Below are 17,500 nucleotides of genomic sequence, written 5' to 3' on the forward strand. Positions count from 1 at the left end.
GTTTATAGGTTCAGTTAAGGGACTTAAAAGGTTTTCATGTATCTTTTAAATTCCATAGACATGTAGTTGTGAAACTGATACATCGGGTAATTGCTGGGATTTATAATTTCTAAGTCTTAACTTACGATGTCTTGAGTTATTCTGGTAACTTCTTGAAAACATGATTTTTTCATCAATTTAATTGTCCATATGTTTCGTGTACGGTCTACACTCTAAACAAACGGCAGTATGTCTTCAAGTTAGGTTTTGTTTAACTGTCTGTAGTAAGCTTGAATATAGTGTTTAAATGAAGACACCATTAAATAAATGAAGACACCATCACACAAGACTAGCTGAACAGCAACTTAAGCGTGTTTCTGTAGATTAAAAAAGCTTAGCTTCTTGAAGAATAAATGGCTCGAGCTGAAACAATGGAACGTTAACTTACTGTGGGACGGAACGAAAATAGTGAAATTGCCACACTGGAGAGCACAAAACATCATAAGGTAAATTTCCTTCAGATTTGTTTACTAGCTTTAGTAGAAGATATAGGACCCGTGCATTTATCAGACCATAAAGGAAATTTTTCTCCCGGCTTTGATTTGTTGAAGGGCTTTATATTGTTGCTCAGTTGGCAGTTTTGGTTTAAAATTAGGACGTTTTTGGTGTTGCTTAGAGTATTGGATGTTGGTCACAGGAGAGTAATACCAGACTAAGACCTCTCTTAAACCTGGTGTGTTGTGCTAGGCAAGAGAGGTATCCATGATTAGCACGTATGTCTTTCCAAGGCCACTCCCACCGTATTACCCCCCCACCCCCTCCCCAACAACCTCAACCCCCATTACTTTTCTCTCAATTGTCTAAAACGCTAACTGAAGCATTGAAAGAAGTAATTTTGTTTCCGTTGAAAATTAACTCCTTGTATGTTGAACCATAACTTAACTGGTAACATGTTCGTTAAAAATCTTCCAACATCCAAGTTAAGTGCTCGGGTTATATAGGCTTTCTTCATGAATGGGTTAAATGGAATAACCTTAATCTTTTATACGGTTTGAATGCTCGAAATCCTTAACTGGCAATTGCAAAATCTGCTGCACCATGATCCGTGAGTTATTTAATAATTATATCCCTGTTAAATATTTATGGAATGTGAAAGTGATTGTCAAAGATGCGGCTGAGGAGGGAGGCTGCCAGCTTTAGACTAATGTGGACAACTGAGTTTGTTGACTGGTGAAGTTGGCGTTGAACCTACAGTGTTTAGTTCCCCGATCATTTAGTTCCCCGATCATTTAGTTCCCCGATCATTTAGTACCCCGATCATTTAGTTCCCCGATCATTTAGATTACCGATAATTTCTAAACTGAAGCAGAGTCCCTTGAACTGTCTACCTTGCACAAGAATCTTAACAAGATGGGCGTGGCGTGGCCGAGTAATTTCTCTTTTCTAAGATTTAGCATTGCCAGGGAATACTGATGCTGCATGCCCTTGACTGTGCTGCTGCAGCGTTTTTTGCAGATTTTTTACAGTGGATGTTTTTAATGTTGATGCACCAGAGCTGGATTTGTATATTTTATTTCAATATTGGTAACTAGTGATAGTCATATTCATTACACTTAAGGTTACGTGTGGTGTAATATACGTGCGATATGTTTCTTTTTTGCTCTTCTGGTATAATGTAACGGACGAATAATTGCAAGGGATGTGGTCATTACGTCCCTTCAAATTAGTGACTAATTCAGTTAATAATTTATTTATCTGCCTTCTTGTGTTTTAACCTAAATATCGAGGCCGGGAAACTTTTCAGAATTAAGTTCTATGGAATATTGCGTAAAAAGATTACGAAAATAGTAATTTAGACTTGTAATATCTTAAAAGACTAAACTACTATGACTAGCCATCGTAATTAAAGTTATTATCCAAAGATCTTAGCCTTATTAGTTCGCGATTTGTATAAAAAACTATTAATTTAGTATTGGATTATTTCTAATTGTACTGTAAGCAGATGTTGAATGTTTCTTTCTGTAGGTAATGCATTGTCAGTGAGATAGAGAAATCTGTATTCCACGTTCACCGTTACGGAGTTTTCAACGTGGAAAAAAATTATATACTTGGGCAACTTGGATGAATAAAGTTTGTTGAACAATATCGTGACGTCGGTAGCCAGTAAAAATCTTTGTATTCGGTATACAATAAGTAAATATATTATTGGGTATTTATTGTTCCTTAATGATAAGGTGTTTAAAGCTGATTTTGATAAGATAGTTAAACTTAATCACTTTTTATTAAATTGAGCATGAAAGGTCTCGCACTAGATAATGATGTAGAATACTTGCCGTCTGACTAATGGTAAAACTTACGAAGGGTCTTAAGTTTAGAGCCAATAACCTTAAACCAGAGAAATTTGTAATAGCTCTGTAACAGTTGCAGCACAACCAAGGTTGACATTTATAATGTTTATAATGTTTAGCAGTAATTGGCTCGGAAAATCTAAAGGTAGGTAAATATTTAATTGGCTCTTGAGAAATTGGCTCTGAAAATCTGAAGATAGGCAGATATATAATTGGCTCGGAAAATGTGAAGATGGGTAAATATATAAGCAACTGAAGCTTGAAGAATATAATCGCAAACTTAATTACCACTTCGTTTAGTTTAGTAATTGCAAAGAAATTAAATGCTGAATACCATTTCGCAAGACTTCCAGAGTCAAGAAGTAAAGCCTTTCGTATTATCCTAAAGTACACTTTTAATTTGGCCCGGGATTGCTTGGTCATTGTCATACACAGCATTTTTGTCTGGCAGCATAGTAGCAGGTATCTGCAGAACAAATTTTTTAAAGTCTAGTTAGCTTAGTTTTTACGTGAAAGGTAGTGTCATTTTTGGATAATGTAAATAGAGAAAGATTTTTGGTTTAATTTTCATCTTAAAATTTTCTAGTGTTGGATGTGTCGTACACGCTGTATTAATTCCCTTTAAGATTTTGACTGTGTTCTGTTCGTTTAGTTGCTTGAAGTATATAGAATAGATAATCAGGCTTGCTTGAGAAGTTCCACGGACGAGGAATTATGGTTGAAAGGCAGAAAGTAGATTTCGGCATCTGCATGTATTGTACTATAAGCACACTACTTCAAGATGCTAGTGAAAATCGCGTATTTTAACTCTTAAGCTCAAAAGTTACTAGAACTCGACGGATCCTAATTTTATGAGCATATGTTATAATGGAAGGGATAATTATCGTAGAACTAATCTGGTTCTTACCAGAGATATCCTGTGGTCATCAGTAGAGATAATTATCGTACCACCGGGATCTAATTAACAAAATGTTTGACTACAGTGAACTGCTGAGGTTAAGTGATTGCGAAAATAATAAGAGATGCTATGGAATCTTCCAACACTGTCACGCAGGTGTTCTGACTTAGGTAGAGTTATGAGAATTAGGTAGAGTTATGAGAATTTGCCAAAATTAATATTCTTGCAGATTAAATGAAAGCCAAAAGCAGGATATCCTTAGGTTTTGACAGTTAACCTATTTAGCACCACAGTTCTGAGAAACGTCACATAATTGATAACTCTGTACTAGTATAAATCAAAAGCCCTCCTAAAATTAAAAGCTGGGGCACTTAAGTATTCCTGGGACACGTGTACAGGTGTTCATCTTGAAATAGTGTTAAAAATTACAAATATTCGGCAGCTGAACCTGTAGTTTTTGGTGAGAAAAATGGCTAATAACTTGGAAAATCTGGAAGCCTAGAATGTCTTAATTGCATGTTTTTTCAGCTTTCAACTGTTCTTGAACTTAAACCCTGTCGACACGGTCGATCTTTTTCCGACAAACTTTGTGCGATGTGACATCACATCGAGCAGAGTTCGTAGAGAAAAGCTTCAACATTGGAACGTATTCGAGGAGGGCTTACCCTGTAGAAGTGGACCGGTTAGAAGTTTGGAGTTTTAAGACAATCTTGGTATGATTAAAAGGGTATTGGTTTGGATTCTTAGGCCAGCGTGGGATCTTAATAGTTGGTCGTGGCGTAAGCGTAATTTCTTGGAGTACCTGAAGTCTCCTAGTCTCAATACAGGTAATATAATCATGTAGTGTGAAAACAATAATGAAAGCAGGGTCTGAATTAAATTTAATCACTTCATAATGTAATTAGTACTACTTAGGAATTAATTGTATCATAAGTTGCTCTTATAATCGTGATCCCATGAGTGTTGCATAATCACTTTTGACTGATGCTACTTTAAATCTTTTAGGAAGAATGCTACCAAACAACTGTATGATGGTTATAAACCGGCCGTCTGCTCTTGTCATCAGGCCTAATTTCACTGGCGTCATGTATGGATGAGCAGTCTGTCCTGCTCCACGAACGAGGTATAATTGTAATGTTATTCATTAGGACTTCGAGTAATCTAGACTTCAGTAAAAATAATAGCATTAGTAATGTTCTTGTCAGATGTACAAATTTGCTTTTTAGTAAAATGAAAAGGTCTCATCGTACAGTGATTGTGAAAAAATCTTAAGGTTCCCAAAGGCCTACAATGAAAACCATAACTGAAATTTTTCTAAGAAAATTTTGTATTTGTCGATTATAATAAATTTAAGTCTTTACATAGTAAATATATAGTATCTATGCTTACTCAAATTCTATAAGTTCTAAAACCTTAATTAACCTAGGAACCTTCCATCTCTTTCTAGGGTGATGTACAATAGGCTAGAACATTTTAATAAGACGAACTCTTGGAAGACCTTTGGAGATTGTGAAATCACTCCCGATTGTTTCCCAAGACCCCCTTCTCCCCGTATGAATTTTGTTTGCAACTCCACACTGATGGCATAAAGACGGAATATATTTCACGGGTGTATCTTGTGGTAGGAGACCATGTAGATGTTTGTTGTTCTTGGCAGTCTCTTCATGGTAAAAGGAGGATGATTCCGATTCAAAGGCCAGCGTAAGATCTTGGTCGCTGATCCTGGCGTAAATGTCAAGTCTTAAGGGAGTACCCAAATTCACCTTGGTCTAATACAGGTAGTATAATTCTGTAAGTTGCATTATAAAAAAAATAGTAAAAGCAGGTTGCAATTTTAAGCTGTTATTGACCCTTTAAAAATCCAGAATCCTTAGTTAAACATAGGAGCATCATCGTATGGGTATTATACATACGACTGATTTAACATTTAAAATCTTGTAGGACGAGTAACTCAACGGACATGGTCTATTCATGTGTCTTGTTCTACGGGCATCATGCAGTATCAACGTGTTTCTTGCTCAAACAACGAAGTGTATTAGTCATCGTCCTTAAGGACGACTTTAGAGTAACCTTAGCTTCAAAAGTAAGAAAAGCAATAGTAAGGCTCTCGATTGTCAGATATACATAACAATCTGCAGATATTTTTTATTTTAATGAGCAAGTATTTATTTTCTGCACTTTTGTCTTGAAAGGCCTTGATTTAAACTATTCATGGCTTGTCAGTTAAACTGAAATTTAAGTCTTTTATCATAGGGGAAATTTTTAACTGGTTAGTTTTGTTTTAATTTCATCCTTAAAAAAATAATTTCAAAACTTTCTCAAGCATTCGATCTCTTTTCTAGGACGCGCAATGGGCTATATATATTTCGACCAACAACAAAGCTCTTGGATGGTTGAAGCTCATCTTCTGTTCATTACACCGGATGAAGAATGTCAAAAATTCTAATGTGAGGTATGGAAATAAAATATATTTGAGCAGGTAATATATGCTTTTATGTATTCTTTATATTGCAAGTGCGTTTAAATTCGCATTTTCTTCGCTGGGATAGCTTCAGACTTAAGCACTTACTTTGTACTAAAGACAATTCGGTCAATAAGGCAAAAAGACAAAAAAGAAGATTAGGAGGTACATTCGCTGGTCTGTATTTCTCCTGATGTCATAATTCTATTAGACATTCCGGTGATTAGGTCTTGGGCTGAATTTCAGCTTCTGTAGTTTACCGAAGCCCCCCAGAAATATTCCATATAACGTGTGGGAGGAATATTTTGTACTATACCTCAAGGATTGGCTAACAATCCTCAGTATTCTTGTTGAGAGGGCAGGCAGTGTTTTCAGTGCTCTATCAAATTTCATAGATATCCTGTTATCAGCTCGTCACCCTCAACAATGTCCGACAGTGTCATGCACAAAATACTTTTCAGAAGCTAGACAGACTAAACCCATTGGTAATAAGCCTTTAGGCGCTTGATCATGTTGAATGTTTGAAACGGTGTTGGTTTTCTCTTGCCTCATGAAAGGCAAGAAAGTTTGTTTCACGTAGGAAGACCCTATTGTTGGAAGTACTGCAGTTACACTATTAAAGTTCATTCCATAACAAGACAGCCTAAGGCTGTTAACCTTGACAAGAAAAGCTACGATTAAACATGAAAAATCACTCTAAAGGGTATCTTACTTATATGAAGCTACCAGAGAATAGTTTTCAATACCCGTCAGTTATTCTAAAGGCCTGCGGGCCTCCCCTCTAACGGGCACACTTGACGGGTAAAGCGTCCAGTTATTATACTACACAATCTTTTTCTTTGCGGTAGGCACCTTTTTTATCATACCGCACTGAACTCACTACTGGCATCGTCGGGCACGCTAACCTCTCCATCGCCTAACCCGTGTGGACAACATTCACGGGTAAGCCCGCCAGAATTTGCCCGTCAACCCCGGAGCACGCCGATCAGACCCGATCGTGTGGACAGGCCTTAAGGAACATCTTGGTGTATTATGACCCATGAATGACATAGAAACCAGCGTTGTTCCTCAGATTTTCTGTTTGAACAAAATAGAATTCTATTTTGTTCAAAGTACGAGGAAATGTTTACATTATTACAAATGTTCTAATCAGGTTTTTTCTTTACTTTTAGTGGAAATAACGCAGTTTTCCATTAATGATTATTCTTTATAGGTTACAACGTTCTCGTTAATCTGTCAAACAAATAACCACTTGCCTGTCTTGCAAACCACATTGTTCTAAGATTGTTGCGTTGGATCATATAAAAAAATTAAATGGGTATACTTTTTCTGTATTGGGTATTTTATATAATGTTTACGATAAATTATGGCTTATAATTTGAGATAATGTAAATTTAATTTTATAATTTTTACTGAGGTTAGTGTAAATATAACTAATTCTGTGTTATCTTGATAAACATTGTCATTATGCCTTCTTAAAAGGGTTATGAATTTTCTTTAGAAAAAATTTAGTGCAAAGTACCTATTTCATGATTTGGTATTTTCAAGGGTAGAATTTGTTTTTAAGAATTAAAATTCAATTTTAGTTCCATGTTCATAATTTATCTTTAATCTTCTGTTAAACATACTTTCCATTAATTAATTCTTATTCGTACGAGGAGTTCATTAGAATATATTTTCTTTTACTTCAAATATTTCTCTATCAGCAGGCAACTTCAAGAGGGAATTTAGACGTAAGATTGAGCATCGGGTACCTTCGAACTGGTGTTATGTGAATCGTCGGTTGAAGCTGATTTGTTAAGAGCCTTCAATCGGATGAAAACCAGTAAGTCTGTGCGACGAGTAAAGGTTTCTAGCAGATACACTACTTAGTAGTGCCTCTACTGGAGGATACAGCAGCAGCGGATGCGAAATGAAAGGCGAAACCCAACCGCCGTAAAGGAAGAAAAAGTTTAATATCAGGCACCTAAGAAATTATCTACGTAGAAAAAAACTTGAGTAAAAAAGGAGGATGCAGGTCTGAGTAGAGGAAGAGAATTCGACATAACAGGAGAATCGTTGGAAGTGTCGAAGAAACTGATGAAAAGGTTGCCGTAAAAGTAATTTGAGAAAAGGTAGTCGTCGTAGAAGAATTCTTTGAAGATGAAATTAAGGAAAAGTCGTCCAAGGCCCCGTCCACACCGTTGAGCTTTGTCCGATGAGACGCCAAGAAGCAGAGAAACTGCAGGAAAAGTCAGAATTTTGCCGCATTTTCTCCGCTTCCGACGTCACATCGAACAAAGTTCGTCGAGCAACGCTTGACCGTGTGGACGGGCCTTAATAGAGTTCAAGGAAAATGATCTTACGAGGAGAGTTCCGAAAATGAAAGATGAGAACGTTGTCATAGAAGTGATTTTTTTTAAGTTTATTGAAATATAAAGACGATGAAAATTAAAGGAGATGGTTCTCCTCCACGTAGATTTTCAGGGTAATATACAGAAAAACTAGTGGAGGAATAAAGGGTGGGGGGGGTGGGGGGGGGGTGGTGTTATATTTATTTAATTGATGATCCGTCTATTGTGACTGTCATAACTATATTTATCCATATCTGCACCTTCCATAATGTTGTGGCCCCAACAAAATATGAAATAAAACTCTACACCATTATTAAATCTGTTTTTTTTTAATCTTTTTTTTTAATTTCATAAAATACCTTATCTTATTGTAAAATAATGCAAAAAAAATTTTTAATAGAACTTCGTACCATTGTTTCCCTTTAACGGTTGGTGTTACCCAGCCATCGCTCGCAGTTCTCTTCCCCTTACTCGTATGAGTTTCATGACCTGTCGCTCGCAGTTCTCTTCCCTTTGCACGTATGGGTTTCATGACCTGTCAATTCTAACCCACTCTGCCTTTTGATGTATTCGCACCCAGCTTTCTCTTTCTGATGATGACAGTCTTACGCTTCGTACTGTTACATATTTCTCTTCAAATTACACAGCTTTGCTTTTCTCCAGATCATCGAAACACGTTTTCTACTCTACCCGCACCTGTCGGCCATCCCCAGTATTCGACGATCTGCTTTTCTCTCGGCTGTTGTCGCCCTCCCGACGCCTTCAAAGCGGTCTTCCCTCGTTTTCAACGATCTGCTTTTTCTCTAAATTATTGTCGCCGTCCCGACGACTGACTTATCGAGGACTGGCCATAATCTTCACTGCTATGTTACTTAGCATAAACTAAATTTCTCCTCGTAACAAATCTCAGCCTATAGCGAAATCCATTTTGTCTTTGTCTATCGTTCATGGTAGTTTGCAGATACCACTTCATCACACTTCTGTAAAAATAGATTTTTATAGTAATTTCACTTCATCACACCTCTGTGAAAAAAATAGTATATCTAAATGAACTAAAAATATCAGCACGTAAATAATGAACTAAAAAAGTCACGTCAAACTAAAGAATGTTCATACAGATATCAACCAAACTCTTAAACATTTGTCCATGGCTTCAACAGCAAGCGTTGTCTAGTTATTTACGGAAGTTTATATTTTGACGGCAAATTTAGTAAGATTTATGCTTTTCACAGCAAAAGTGGCGAAATAACAGTTGTCCTAGATACCGAAAACGTTACTGCATAAATCAAAGCAAGGTGGTCGTCAACAGCAATGACGTTCTTTACAGATGTCAAAAGATCCTTGAGCAATTTTTCTAACTACTTACCAGCTATTGTTATTTCCAAGTAGACGCGGTAGAATCACAATTATCCAAGATTGCCTCTCCAAGCTTCTCTAAGCTACAAGTTACAAAACAGTTACATACCTGCAAAGTTAGGGAAAAAAATTAAGTACAAACTGATAAATTAAAAAACTTACTAACCAAGTGCAACTTCTCAAAACATGTAGACCTAACCCTGTAAACTCAGCTGAGTAATTAATGAAAATAGTAAAAATAATGAATTAATTTCCCCACTTATAATTTTCAAATTCTTTACGTATATTAACTAATTTTTTATTGAATATTCACACCACAACTTTATAATTCGTTGCTTCATGTAACTATCTTCGATCTACTTGAATTCAGATTAACTTCAGAAAATCAAAATAAGCACTCCTAAATTTATTTAATTTGAAAAATGATACAAATGGTTACAAGCCCGTTAAATGCCTTAGTTTTACATTCCTTGAGTCAAAGATTCAAAAATCCTAAATTTTACTCAGCTTTCATTGTAATGGTGAACCATCAGGAAGAAAAGAAAAAAAAACTGCCTACAAAATGCTCAGACTCCAAATTAATCTACCTAGTATGTAGGTGCCGTGTTGTCTACCCTAAATGTACTCGCAGGAGGGGTGAAAGGAAATTCGGTATTCACGTAGTTGATATTCTTTTTCATTGTGGATCGTGTTCACCACCAAGTTACTTCCACTAATTTACGGAATCCATAAAGCTTGCTTTTCAGAATCTTCGTACAAAAATTCCATTATACAAAATTCTCTACATTTCGGCCTAATTTCCTCTCCCATTTCTCTTCGTAGCGATCTTCAAAACGTAGCCTAGAATTTTCTGTCCTTTAAAAATCAGCTTTCCTAAATTCATCTTCGTCACACCTGCATATGAAATAAAGTATAATAGCATAATAGCACTGAATCATAATAGCAAACATATTCAACAATAAAATTTTAAAGCTTCTATGCTTGTTGATTTTTTGGTGATAGTTTTCACTTCGGGTGTACTATGAAATTATTTGCGAAAAACTTTTCTTAAATCAAATATACTACGAAAAGACTAATATTGAAAAAAAATTTCATTGTAAATTTATTGAACAAAAAATATTTCATCGTAAATTAGGTCTCAACTTGAAACAACAGCAAGAAAGTTACCTTCCCTCTTTGTTAAAATCTTGAGAACCAAAAAATATGATAGAAGGGACGTACCGATTAGTGTCTATTCAAAGTCAAGGTGACACCACAGCTGGACAACGTTGCTGCTCGAGGTAGGTATCTGAACTTCCCTTCCAGAGGTAATTAGAATCTCAAAATTTACCTGTGTAATTCAATAACATTTGTATAAGAAAACTGCAGCTTTGTAAAATTCGCAGGCAAATTTGTAATTACAGTTGAAAACTAACATTCAACATTCTCAAATTGTTATAAAGCAATTAAAAATACTCCAACTTGCATTCTTTTTGTCGAAATTTAGGCATCGCAAATCTTAATTTTGCTCGAACTTTCGTTTTAGTGGAGAACTATCAGAAGATAAAGCAAATTGCTTTGAACCAAATTTACCTTAATCCAGTGCCACAATGGTCCAGTTGCCTTTAGATATATAAAATTTACTCTCAGTTAAGAGAAAACTTCGTTCACCGCTAATATTTTTATCACTTTGTTAATTTGATCCTGTTCACCACCTTGTTAAATTCAGAAATTCTTTTCATCCCTTAAAGTCATTGTAAAAAAAAAAAAAAAAAAAAAAAAATGCAAGCCTGATCAAGGTAGGTTCATTCTAGCAAGCCAAATATATACTACCACTAAAGCAACATGAGGTTCACTAAATATTGAAGTATATAAATCGTTTACAGTAATAGCCTAGTTTCATTATTTTGATGAACTAAATTTAGTATGATTTACCAATCAACTTCAAAGCTGTTCTAAAAAAAGGATATTGAACTCTTAACAAGCGAGATACAGCATAAATTTAATTTTTGCCCATATATTTCTACTCGTATTTTCACCCGGATATAAATCCATTTAATCTCCCTCCAGTTTTAATGGATTACCATGAAGTAATGGATCTAACTGAAGCAATATGACTCTCCAACTACTACACCATTTCAACTGAGTACAGGTGCGGCCATGTTTATCAGAGGTAGAAAATACATGGAGATCAATTATTTTGGCTTACTTATCCAGAAATTATAAGTCTTAATTTATTTATATCAGTTAGTACTCCAATTAGTCACAATCTTATTCAGTTTAGATTTCGAAATTTTTTACTGCTGAACATTCGAACAAATAGGTTCCACTATTCTCAGTTTTGAGCACTAAATATGTTGTGATCTACAAGGTTATCAAAATAAACGTTGCCTAACATTTTTACCACAAAATCTGTTCAGATCTACAAGGGTATCAACATAAATATTCCTTATACAATTTTTTTATAACTAAAAATTAATGTTACAAATCTATACATCTTACAATATAAACTTTCAATACGTCAGTCGAAGCCTTGGTTATTGTAGACTGAGAAAGTATTACCTCGAGTAATTTAAACCCAAATTGCTCAAAATATTCCCTAAGTGCAGTTCACAAGCAGTTAGCCATTGACACAGCATGCCGATGATTCAACACTTGTTGGCTTAGTCCAGCCTCCATTTATAAGAAATGAAGCTGCGCTTCCCTCAGCCTCAATCCGGACGTGGCCCGGATCAGTGAATGGTGTAGTCGGTGGGTTATGAGGCTACACTCCAGTAAAGCAACAACACTATTGATTTAACAGATTTCGAACGATTTCCCACCCCATCCTCTCCTTCATGTGGATGGAACTCTCCTGAAGGAAGCACACTAACTATTCTAAGTGTGACCTCTCACATATAACTTTTGAGACACGAATGAAAGTTTCTGCGAATGCCGCATGAAAGTTAAGTATTATACTTATTAGGAAGCCTAAATAACAGTGATAAAATCAATGCACCTGTCTTAGGTCGTTTGTGCTTCATCTACTAGAATACTTTTCTTTGGTGTGGATGTTTGCTTCTGCCAGAGATTTCGGTTTTAGATTTGAGTGGATCGTGGTGGTAGGTTTTATTTCTTAATAGTAGCAGTTATGAGTTGGACCATCGACAGATGTTCTCGTCACTCTTTGCGAAAGTGAAAGATCTGTTGAAATACAACTTGCGATCTATCTCTTGATTCCCTCTACTTAAAAGAGGGCAACCAGATTCGCTGAACAGCAGTACCAACATGAAGTAAATGTTTCGCTATCGAACTTGTCAGTTCCAGAGGTTCTGAACTTTAGAAGTTCAAGCGAAGATGCAGAAAACTATTAATTGCATTTTATTACCTTTTAATCGATTAATTTTCTTTAATAAGTGGGATCTCCGATTTATTTCCCTTTACCACTTCTTCCTAATGGAATCGAATTTAAAGCAAATGGCCCCTGTGGCTTGTTCTATATGAATAGATTTCGTATCTTTAACAATAATAATAATAATAATAATAACAATAACAATAATAATAATAATAACAATAATAATAATAATAACAATAATAATAATAATAACAATAATAATAACAATAACAATAACAATAACAATAATAATAACAATAATAATAACAATAATAATAACAATAATAATAATAATAACAATAATAATAACAATAATAATAATAATAATAATAATAATAACAATAACAATAACAATAACAATAACAATAACAATAACAATAACAATAACAATCAATAATAAAATAATAAAATAATAATAATAAAATAATAAAATAATAAATAAAATAAAATAATAATAATAATAATAATAATAATAATAATAATAATAATAATAATAATATAATAATAATAATAATAAAAATAATAATAATAATAATAATAATAATATAAAAAAATAATACAAATAATAAAAATAATACAAATAATAAAAACAATACAAATAATAATAATAATACAAATAATAATAATAATACAAATAATAATAATAATACAAATAATAATAATAATACAAATAATAATAATAATACAAATAATACAAATAATAATACAAATAATAATAATACAAATAATAATAATACAAATAATAATAATACAAATAATACAAATAATAATAATAATAATAATAATAATAATAATAATAATAATAATAATAAAATAATAATAATATACTGGGTAATCAACACTGGGGCTGGTAGTTCGTTGGATGAGTGACCGCTCTCCTCTGCTTTGATTCCTTGGGAAAAGATCTTAACACAATTTCCTCAGTCAACTCGGCTGTAAATGAATATTTATCTCCAATGGGGTAGAATCCAGCAATGGGTTAAATAGCACACTCAGCAATGATGGAAAGAACTGGAACCTCTGGCAACAGAGTCGTCGTCCAACAGCCAGGTGCACAGGTACTTGGAGGTAGTTATCCAGCAACTGACCACCACAACTGTAACCAGCAACCGGAGACTCGAGCAACAGAGGCAAACCATAAGAAAAATATCAACCAAAGAAAATAAGGAAAACCGAGACGCTACATCAGAAGCAACTCTGCTGAGAGAGGATACAGAATGTTCAACAATTAAGTTATATTAAGAGAAATAACTGGCCCCCTTACAGAATTGAGGGTAACAGACCAGGCAAGAAATAAAAAGAAAAACTGGCTCTCCACAACAGAAAGAGACTAACTGGAAAGAGAAAACACCAAGCAACAAAGAACAGGAAGACTAACCTAGAGACTATACCACAGAAGACGGCAGCAATAAGCTACCAAACAATGGCACATTAAGAAACACCAAAGATGTAATAGATAGGTTGGAATGGGTGGAAAAGGATCAAACAGTGGATTAAGCCAGATACATGAAGAACAAAGGTCCCCTACATGGAAGCCTGCAACAAAAGAAATTAAGGGAGAAAGCAAGTGAATTAAAGAAATAATGAGACTAGCACACCACCTGCATCACAGAAAAATATCCTGGTATATTCAGGAGCACAACTAATAGCAGATCTCCCAGGGAATACAGACACCAACGCCACTAACACAATTAACCCAACACAAACCAAAACAACAACGGTCTTGGAAAAGGCACCTGGAAAAATAAATGATGATGACGAGATCTGGCTTCTTGAGTAAACAAAGATGGTAGAACAGAGACCCAGAAGCATGAAAACAAGGGAGGAACTGAATGAGAAATACAAAGTACAGGAGAAGGGACTAAACACAATATAAGATAAAACAGAGGCTTTAAAGCCAAAGCACTTAATCCAATGGTACATGAACAGGTATTAAGGATATCAGCAAACTAAACCAACCAAGAGAGACTATGCAGCCAACTAAGAGGGAAAGACAATCACCACGAAATCCTGAAGCTCAACCAAGAAAGACTGGGAAAACATTTGGAGCAATCTGGTATCTCACACACATGCAACATGCCTCCAAGAAGTCAAGGCAGAAGAAATGGGGAGAATATAAAATAAAGATTCACCGAGATTATGACAGAATCAACCACCAACTAAAGAAAAGACCCAACTGGAAAGCCCCAGGTCCTGAAGAAGTCCATGGATAATGGCTCAAAAACTTCCAAGTCCCTACACTCACGAATAGCAGAACTCCTCTAGCATTGTATCACAAACCACCATGCGCCTAAATAGATGACCAAAGGGAGAACATTAGTACAGAAAGACAAGAACAAGGAAAATATAGGAAGTTAACTACAGGCCTATCACCTGCCTACTAGTAATGTGAAAGGTACTACCTGGTATCATCAGTGATTATACAACTATCTAGAGGATGCAAACACCATCCCCCACCAACAGAAAGGCTGCAGAAAGCAGTGTAGCAGTACAAAAGACAATGATAATGAACAGTAAGAGAAAAAAAAAACAACCTAAACATGGCATGGATTGACAACAAGGAAATCTTCGACATGATACCATACACGTGATAATAGAATGCCTGAAAATATATGGGGCAGAGGAAAACTCCATAATTACAAGCTCTGGGATAAAACTAACTGAGGTTAACGTCAGGAAAGGGATCTTTCAAGGAGACTACTGTCTCCACTAATCTTTGTTAGTAGCCATGATTCCTATAACAAAAGTACTGCAGATAGATGCTGGGTACCGACTCAAGAAAAGCAGTAACAAAATTAACCATCTGATATGCATAATTGACATCAAGCTGTATGGAAAAGCTTCAAGGAAATAGATACCCTAATCCAAGACTAAGGATTCTATCTGGGGACATCAGGATGATTTGGAATAGAAAAATATGCCTTGGTTGAAATAGGAATAGCATCAAACACACAGAGGAGACAGGATCCAAATATCAGGGAATAACAGAAGATATAAAACTCCAAAAGATGAAGAATACGACCAGGAAAGAATATATGCAGACTTGATGTATATACAGAACACAAAAGGCAAGAGGTAGAGTACTACAAAGCATAAGCAGAATTCATCAACATCGAGAGCAGCACACTGGATCAATATCTGAAAACCAGTGAAGACTAGTGGCTAAGGAGGGCATGAGGAGGAGGACTGATTAATGTAGATGAAGACCCAGAAACAGGAGAATGACAAACAGAGCGAGGAATTGCACAGCAAACCAATGCACAGACAGTACAGTAGACAAGACTAAAGAACTAGCTGGCGATGAAACATAGCAATGGATACAGAGGGGAGAACTAAAGGAAACTTAAGAAATGGTAACAACGGCACCATATCAGACCCTAAGAACCAGATATGTTCAGAAAACGATAGATGGAAATAACATCTTGCCTATATGCATATAGCAAGTGAATGTCTGGCACTTGTACAGAATCAGCACAGAAGCACATGATTCAGTAGGAAAAGCCGTCCACTGGAGCCAGTGTAAGACACACCAGCTAGCTTGCAGTAATAAGTGGTACGAACGCCAACCTGAAGGAGTGATATTAAACTATCAGGTAAAGATCCTCTTCGACTATGGTATCAGAACAAATAGGGCGATATACGTGCCAATAGACCAGACGTGACATTGAGAAAATTGAGAAACTCAAGAAGTATCACTCATTGATGTTGCAATACCATGGGACACCAGAGTAGTAGCGAAAGAAATCTAGAAATATAAAGAATTTGAAATAGAAATAAGGAAATAAGATATGCAGCGAAAATGGTAATCATAGGAATACTAGCCACGATCCCAAAATCTCTTTAAAGGAATCTGGAAAAACTAGATTCTGAAGTAGCTCCAGGACTCTTGCAGAAATTTGCTACCAGAAACAGCGCATATAGTAAGAAGAGATGGGTTAGGTCGTCAATTGACTGGTTAAGCAACATAGGGCTGGTCAGTCGTTGGATGGGTGACCGCTCTCCTCAGCGTTGATTCCTTGGGAAAGGATCTTTACCATAATATCCTCAGTCTACTCAGCTGTAAATGAGTACCTATTCCTGATGGGGTAGGGTCCAGCTATGGGTTAAATAGCAAAAACTCAACAATGATGGAAAGAAATGAAGGATTAAACGACAACGACGTAAATGGAACCTCTGGCAACAGAGGAGCTTCTTCCGGCAGCCAGGTATTCAGCCCAATTGAAGGGGAAGACGGTCAGGTACTTGGAGGTCGTCATCCAGCAACTGACCACCACAACGACAGTAACCAACAACCAGAGACTGGAGCTACAGGAGCAAACCAGAGGAAGAAATGGACAGAAGAAAATAAGGAAATATGGAGATGCTACATCAGAAGCAACCCGACGGAGATTGGGGTTCCAAAATAGGAATATACCTGTTTTTCTCAGGATTGGGAGAGTTGTTTTGAGTTCTACAAACCTTATATATAAGTGCCACATCTTTTGATGTTAACTTATTATCAGCCCGTGACAGTCAGGTGAGAACTGAAAGGGTTTCCCTCCCAGGACCTTGAGCTGGCCTGGTGCCTCTATTAGACACGTCAATGCCGACTTACTGACCAAAAGTGAAAGGCGACTCCATCCGTTGGGTAGACCTTGTCTTTCTTGGCCTTGGGTCATACCATAAACTGGAGTGAGGACGAGCAGCTTTTTCAATGAGTAACCTCTCGTTCAAAATGACGATTATTTAATCCGCCTTCGTAAAACTGCCCGCAGATTCCCAACCCCCTCATTA

At 35.9% G+C, this 17,500-nt stretch overlaps 2 long non-coding RNA genes across 3 annotated transcripts; one reads left to right on the forward strand and one right to left on the reverse strand.

Moving 5' to 3' along the window:
- Positions 1-4,227: 4,227 nt before the first annotated feature.
- Positions 4,228-8,148, forward strand: LOC135221448 (uncharacterized). 2 transcript variants are annotated; one of them, XR_010315959.1, is made up of 4 exons: positions 4,228-4,348; positions 4,673-5,003; positions 5,568-5,677; positions 7,393-8,148. It is a non-coding gene; the product is annotated as an uncharacterized LOC135221448 (long non-coding RNA). The 2 variants fall into 2 exon arrangements; XR_010315958.1 differs by having other exon boundaries at positions 7,396-8,148.
- A 291-nt stretch (positions 8,149-8,439) lies between these two features.
- LOC135221450 (uncharacterized) lies at positions 8,440-10,708 on the reverse strand. Its single transcript, XR_010315960.1, has 4 exons — positions 10,597-10,708; positions 9,963-10,269; positions 9,386-9,484; positions 8,440-8,999 (listed from the first exon to the last, which is right to left on the reverse strand). It is a non-coding gene; the product is annotated as an uncharacterized LOC135221450 (long non-coding RNA).
- Between the last annotated feature and the right edge of the window lie 6,792 nt (positions 10,709-17,500).

The sequence above is a fragment of the Macrobrachium nipponense genome, chromosome 2 (genome assembly GCF_015104395.2).
Source record: "Macrobrachium nipponense isolate FS-2020 chromosome 2, ASM1510439v2, whole genome shotgun sequence".
NCBI lineage: Eukaryota > Metazoa > Arthropoda > Malacostraca > Decapoda > Palaemonidae > Macrobrachium > Macrobrachium nipponense.